The sequence below is a fragment of the Mytilus galloprovincialis genome, chromosome 7 (genome assembly GCF_965363235.1).
Source record: "Mytilus galloprovincialis chromosome 7, xbMytGall1.hap1.1, whole genome shotgun sequence".
Lineage (NCBI taxonomy): Eukaryota > Metazoa > Mollusca > Bivalvia > Mytilida > Mytilidae > Mytilus > Mytilus galloprovincialis.
The window spans coordinates 79,575,476-79,583,814 of NC_134844.1; positions in this window are offsets into that span (position 1 = coordinate 79,575,476).

Genomic DNA, 8,339 nt, shown 5'->3' on the forward strand with positions numbered 1-8,339 from the left:
AAGATTAAGTCCTTTTAATTTTTCTAAACAATGTTCCATATTGATTCGAGTGCCGGATATGAATTTATTTTTTTTTAGATTTGGGCATCGTTGAATTATTTTATCAAAGAAAACTTCCGATACTACAAGGTTGTCGGAAACATCGAGTGACTTGAGATTTACGAACTGCAGTTTCCTCTGAAAGCCGAAAAACTCGATGATATGACCAGGAGTAATGGTTAAGCTTTTCACAAAATTTTGTATTCTGCGCACATGCTCGAACGGTTGGGAATAATCTCCATAGATTTCCGTATAATCAACGTGTTTCCAGAGACACGATGTAAATGCAAGCTGTTTCCATAGGTCGCATACTTGGTCAATGTTTGTGAATAGATCACTCTGGGGTACGTACGATAATATATGAAGAAGTAACTCACTTGGTATGTCGTTGATGTTCATATCTGGAATTACGCTGTTGTAACTGACTTTACGAAGTGTGGTTTGAAACAAAAGTAAAACGTATCAAAATAATGACTTCGTTAAATTTCAATTTCATCAACAAAGTTCAAAATAACATCTTATTTTAGATTTCTGTAGAAAATCGATCGCCGTATTAATATATACTTATAATTGTTCATGATACAATATGTATATCCTTGTTGTTCTCTCTACTTTTACCATAATTTTCAATGAAGTCCAATAATCATTCTGAAAAAGACAAAAAAACAACAGTACAATAGCTGAATAAGATAATATAAATATATTTGAATACAAGTTGTATACCAATTTAGTGGCGACTGGCGTAACGTATATTTAGCGAAGCGACCAAAATTTGTAATGATTTTTACTTAAACAAAGTAAAAGTAAATTGTAAATAAAACATGTTTGACATAAATTAAGAAGATACTACAATATAAACTACATGCGATATACTATATTGTTTATTGCTGTTGTTTTTTCTCACTTTTAGCGAGGAAGGATGGAAATACTTTAATCGAATTATGTCAGGCATCGACGGAGTATTAGGTTGGGTCAGGATAAAGGCGGTTCCAAGGGAGGGAGGGGGTGGTCAGGCGGGCCCACCATTTCGTAGGAAAAGTTTGCTTGCTTATACTTATATAGGGCATCACTGAAGCATGACTGGAGTGGGCCCCCTTAGGTTACTCAGCGGGCCCCCTTATGAAAAGTGGATCTGCCACTGCAGGATGCCGGACTCATATGGCCACCGACGCCTATACCGCCGCCGCCGACGACGACAATGGCTTGGTAACATTATGCGAAATCTATACATTTTTATTCAGAAATAACTCATATTTATCAAACGTTCATGAATGTAGAAAAAACATCATTTTATGCTGTATATTTATCAAATTTTAAAAAATTGCACTATTTTGCGTTTTCCTGAAAATTGGTACACATAATCTCTTCACGTTTGCCCGCGTCACACTGTCCCGATCTTTATATACGATGGACACCGGAATGCCAAAATTGTAAGTTCGTACGAAGTTGGTCCCGATCTCGTTAATATACCAAAAAGTGACCAAAGCAAGTTCGATGAACAACGAGGTATATACGATGGTGCCGTTATATACGATACCAAAAAGATGGACATACGAAGGTTAACCGAAGACGGGTATTTAAGCTTCATATCTCAGCCGAAGCCTATACATGATGGATCACGAAGGCTACACGATGGATTACGATGATGGCGCGATGGCCATACGATGTCTAAAAGACGTCGCATACAGCTTACTCTAAAACCGATATGATTCAAAAGATTTTAACCACATTTGGTATATTGTTCCTCATTGTAATGATCTGACATTTTTTATGTTCAAGGCCAAAGGTCAAGGTCATGCAGATGGACTTGTTTTTTCTCCTTGAAATAGCATAATACACAGGAAATTGGTTGCTCATTTTTTTTTTACCTGCTGGTTCTAAAGACAATATCAAAGGTATTTCCAGTTACTGAATGTTTTGGTTGATTTCTAAAAAAATAGTTCATGTATCAAATATGCATATTCAATTTACCATTTTCTGCATGTGTCATATACAAATATAGTGTCCATAGCACCCAATATGTTACATACGAGGGGATGCCTCGCTCGGCATTGCTTTGTTTGAACTGTAAAATGTGTGCACTAGTCTGAATAATCACCCATAAGTATGCCCATGTTTACTGATCTGTCTTAACGGTAAGGTTATGGGTTCGTTGATCCCTTTTATTCAAAAAGAGCTTTTTCCAGGAGAATATTATAATAATATAGACAAAAAGAAGGATGTGGGGAAAGCAACAAATGCCGTAAAATATGACATATAGAAAACAAAATGGTTATGGAGTAAACATTCGTGTGACAACAACTCAGACGAAACATAAAAAATCAGAATAATGAAGAAAAAGTTGGTTTCCCTATATACGTGTACCTGCAGTGTTGGTGTACGAGGCGTGTTTATGATTTTCCTTATGTTACTTGAAATGAAAAATGACAAAAAATAATATTTTACTTGTAAAAGTAAATCCTGAGCCTGTTATAGCTGCCCTTCTTGTTCCATTTGAATTAAAAGAAAAAACGCTGTCGCCTTTCTTGTTCTCATAAAAATCATATGATATGAGCTCTATGTTTTGTGAATAAACTCATCATAGATACCAGGGGTCGTGTTCTCGAAGCTATCTTAGGACTAGGACGTGTCCTAAGTCCATCTTATGACAGGTTTTTATCCTAAGTCGTGTTCTCGAAGCTGTCTTAATTTACGATATATCGCAGTTTTCGTCCTAACTTTAGGACACCTAATTAGGTGTCTTAGGATAATCCTATCTTCATCCTAACACAATAAAGTTTGGATTTCGCTTTTTTTTCATTTTTTTACCTGAAGATTAATATGAAATGAAACGCACCATCGGTTTTGACTCGTATATAAAAAAAAAGGCATGATTTTGAACTTTGAACTTCGTTTTTACGATTACACTACCAATTCAATTCTCATTTCAAAACAAATTCTTTTCCAGTTTAAATAACAATCGTTTTTGATATAATTTTAGTATTACATTTAAAATCATGGATTTAATTCTTTAATTGTAATTATAAAATTCGTAAACAATCAGTTTATTAATTGGTTTAGTAATTAATAAATGTTTTATCAAAAAATAAATTTGACGATTTATAATTTCGACTTAGGATATGTTTATGACGTCCTAACATAAGATACGTCTAAGATAGCTTCGAGACACAACTTAAGAATGTCCTAAATTGATCTTAAGTCCATCCTAAAATTGGTCTTATCTATGACTTAGGACGAATCTTAGGATACGTTCGAGAACACCACCCCAGGACTATATTTTGTATATACGCCAGACGCGCGTTTCGTCTACAAAAGACTCATCAGTGACGCTCAAATCCGAAAAAGTTAAAAAGGCCAAATGAAGTACGAAGTTGAAGAGCATTGAGGACCAAAATTCCTAAAAGTTTTTCGTCTTTCTTAAATGTCGTATTAGACTGACAGGTGCATGCATGCATATCGCGCATGGCACTTTAAATGTAGTTTAGTGCGAAAATTAACTTACATTTAGCTGGATTTATTGCCGCCGTAGTTCCATCTTCTCGCCTTATATAGAATGAAATTCAAAACAGTGTGGCTGTGGCCATTGATTGACACACTAAACTGATCCATTGACTGGGACAATTTAGGTGAACGTTTGTATGTAACGACCACTGCTCACTATGTACTTTTAAAAGACACTTAAACTATGGGGTCACCAAAGGTTCTCAACACCTTAATAAAGTACTTCGAAAAGTTAATCAGAAATAACACGATGTTTTGATTTATATCAATAATATAAATCAAAGCATAAAGGTTATTCCTGATTAATTTTTCGAATTATTTTATAATTAAAGGCGTTAAGAAACCTTTGGTGACCCCACAGTTTAAATGTCTATCGTAGGTACGTCGTGAACAGTGGTCGTTACAGACAAACGTTCACGTAAATTGTCCCAGTCAATGAATGAATTTAATATGTCAATCAATGGCCACAGCCACACTGTTTTGAATCTCATTCTATGTGACATGTAGACAAATTCAAATAATTTAAAATCCAAACAAAATTGTCTATGTACTAACAAAACATTATGTTACTTGTTTGTAAACTTACGTGTACTTAATCTCTTTAACATGCGTTGTTTTGCATTCTGAATTCATGTACATACATATTTTATAGTCTACGTAAAAATATACCTGTTTACTTCCTGTCAGGTAAACTTGAGGCAATATCTATACTTTTACATCCCAGCTCCTTTGTTCTAACAGGGGTGATCTGAGCCGGATCGTCCCTACCAGATCACCCCAGTTTGAGTTTCTTTGAGATGCATGCTTTCCTTTGTTCTGTAACATTTTGGCGGGAATGTCAAATCCACTATAAAACTTATAATTAATTATACGGAAAAGACTATCTATCAAAATTCGCGTAGAAAAAATCCAGTGTATATGCTGGGATTCGAACTCAAGACCTTTAGCATATCAAGCCACGACACATACCACTACACCAGGAGGACTGGATACGAACTCACAGTAATCTAACATACTTAAAAGAAGCAAGATCTTTTTATAAGTGGGGCGAGTTTGCAGACCTTTATTCAGTGGGGTTTAAACCTTTTTCGTTAATAAGTGAGTTATCAGACTGATTGTTCAATTTGATTTTACACTTTTTCAAAAGTGGGGCGAGTCAGTAAACAAGAGTACGGCGATTCTTTTATAAAGTGGCGATATAGTGTGGGCCGATAGGCAAGTGGGGCGAGTTGACATTGTTTGATATCTACTCATCGTGTTCGGGGGTCATAAAGGGTATACATCATATAGTAATATATAAAGTATATTATAATGGTTGTGTGGCGTTCTAAACTAGATTTTATAAATTGCAAATGTTTTTTCGTCCAATCTAAAAGAGCTTGGATGTAAAATAGTTATCCCACTCGGACTTGGTGTGTCAGTGTTAGATCACCCTCTGGCCTCCGGCCATCGGGGTGATCTTACACTGACACACCGCGTCCTTATGGGATAACTATTAAAGAAAAACTAATTTCTATATTTAGAAAACTGATTTATACCTCGATTAATACAATATTTAAATAAGCGAAAGGAATCGACAAAAATAGAACTTTGTTTTTAAACTTGTTAAAAAGTTTATAGTACGTTTTTTTCTTCGCAATACATGTTTAACAAAATCACAGTGTGGGAACGGAACTGTACGGTTTTTTAATAATTTGGTCATTCGGGAGACTGTCAAGCGGTGCTCCGACATTTGCAAAATAACAAGTTGCTTGATGGAAACTTTGACGAACTCTTATGTTCCTATATAACGTTTCTGCTTCAAGTTTTGATAGCTAAAACATTCTTTATGTAAATATGAACTCATAAAATAATAAAAAAGATATATGCATCCAAACGTTTTCCTTAGAATTGTTGAGCTCCGTGTAAAACGATCAAAATTGTCACACAACAGCGATCAAAAATGTCAAATAAACATCGAAAAATCAATGTTACAGTTTGCTACCTGAATTTTCATATGTACCTTTTCTGATATATAGTCTTACCAGTCTGAAAGTTTCAAAGCCAATGTCCCAGTAGAAATCTAAATATATTCATTTTCTCCATGTCGGATATTTTTATTGACTGTACAATCGCTTGCAAGTTCACTGTAATATCACTCGGAGCCTTCCTGTACAATCGCTTGGAGCTTTCCTGTAGAATTGCTTGGCCAAATTTATTAGATACATTGTACATCTTTTATATTAGCTTTGGATTTTACTTATTTTTACCACGAGCATCACTGAAGAGACATTATTTGTCGAAATGCACATCTGGTGCATAAAAATTGGTACCGTTAATGTTCTTACTAACACTGGGTCGATGCCTCTGCTGGTGGACTGTTAGTCCACGGGGGTATCACCAGCCCAGTAGCCAGTACTCCGGTACTGGCATGAAAATACGGATTTTTTGTGTTTTTAAATTTGCTGTTACAAAATGTTAAAAAATATTATAAATTAAGGAATGTATCTCCCTCGTGCAAAGCTCTGATTCCTGTCACAGATTTGGCTATACTTTTTGGAACGTTTGGATTATAGCTCTACATCTTTTATATAAGCTTTGGATTTTACATATTTTGACCACGAGCATGACTGAAGAGACATTAAAAATGGTACCGTTAATGTTATTGTATATGCATTGCATTGGTTGTTTCTTGTTGTTCTATTAAATTCATCTGTGGTATTTGAAGTGAAAATAAGCATAAAACCGGTCATTTTGTGATTTTACTTTTTTCTTTGACAATTTAGATTCTATCAAGGAACCCTTTTAAGGCGACTATATCAGAGACAAAAACAAAATGTGTACAATAGATATAAAAATGAAGGTGTGGTATGATTGCCAAAGAGACAACTCTCCACAAAAGACCAAAATGACACAGAAATTACCAAATATAGGTTACCGTACGGTCGTCAACAATGAGCAAAGCCCATACCGCATAGTCAGCTATAAAATGCCCCGAAAAAACAATTTTAAACGAGAAAACTAACGGCTTATTTATGTACAAAAAATGAACGAAATACAAATATGTAACACATAAACACAAAACCACTGGATAAATATACAAAACAAAAAAAAAAGGACATTACAAAATATGTTAAGAATCTAATCTAAAATAAAACTGAAAATAATCCTGTTACAAAATAAATATTTATATATACCGAAAAGGTGACTAGATTCTCTTTAAGGGTAATTAGCATATTTTGAATTTTACTTAATATATTATTTACCAGCAATTTAAAAAATAATAATAAATACATATTTGAACAATACAACAAAATATTTTTCATCACAGGATCTGAATATTGTAACTTGATATGTAGTTTGTCTGATTTTCCATTGAAAAGGATGTGAGGGTATTTAATAGTTATCCCATAAGGACGCGGTGTGTCAGTGTAAGATCACCCCGATGGCCGGAGGCCAGAGGGTGATCTAACACTGACACACCAAGTCCGAGTGGGATAACTATTTTACATCCAAGCTCTTTTAGATTGGACGAAAAAACATTTGCAATTTATAAAATCTAGTTTAGAACGCCACACAACCATTATAATATACTTTATATATTACTATATGATGTATACCCTTTATGACCCCCGAACACGATGAGTAGATATCAAACAATGTCAACTCGCCCCACTTGCCTATCGGCCCACACTATATCGCCACTTTATAAAAGAATCGCCGTACTCTTGTTTACTGACTCGCCCCACTTTTGAAAAAGTGTAAAATCAAATTGAACAATCAGTCTGATAACTCACTTATTAACGAAAAAGGTTTAAACCCCACTGAATAAAGGTCTGCAAACTCGCCCCACTTATAAAAAGATCTTGCTTCTTTTAAGTATGTTAGATTACTGTGAGTTCGTATCCAGTCCTCCTGGTGTAGTGGTATGTGTCGTGGCTTGATATGCTAAAGGTCTTGAGTTCGAATCCCAGCATATACACTGGATTTTTTCTACGCGAATTTTGATAGATAGTCTTTTCCGTATAATTAATTATAAGTTTTATAGTGGATTTGACATTCCCGCCAAAATGTTACAGAACAAAGGAAAGCATGCATAACAAAGAAACTCAAACTGGGGTGATCTGGTAGGGACGATCCGGCTCAGATCACCCCTGTTAGAACAAAGGAGCTGGGATGTAACGACACATACACCACAGTTCCATATCGACCCTCTGATTGGTTTACCAGAAGATTGAAAATGGTCATGTGGTGTATGTTAGATACCTCACACTTTTAGCCAGAAACTACAATGTAACACATTTTCTTTCCTGTGATATCAGCAAAGCTTTCTCGTGAAATTTAGCTCCTCCTATGGTGTATCTACACATACACAACACTTTTTAATTTGGTAACTATAACAAGGAATTCGAATGTGGAATGGTGGTAGCTAACCACTGATCCAAGAAAAGACACGTATATGTCAATAAACATGATATTAAAATAAGAAGATGTGGTATAGTTTCAAATGAGATGTCTGTTTATTACAAGCTATAGCTATTGGTAGAAAAACCTTCTGTAAAATTAAATTTTATCAAGGATGGGAGAGGACTTGTAATCTGAAAGACAGAGAAAACACAAAATCCTTCAAAATGATTTTTTTTATATCAATGTCACGATTCAGCAACTTTTCAATATTCCCCTCTATAGCATCCGACAAACGAACGAACGTTGTTTTGTTTTTTGTAAGAACAACATTTTTATCAAACAACATTTATATCTTCAATATAAAAATAAGGAGATGTGATATGATTGTCAAAGTTCAAAAAATAAATGGATTT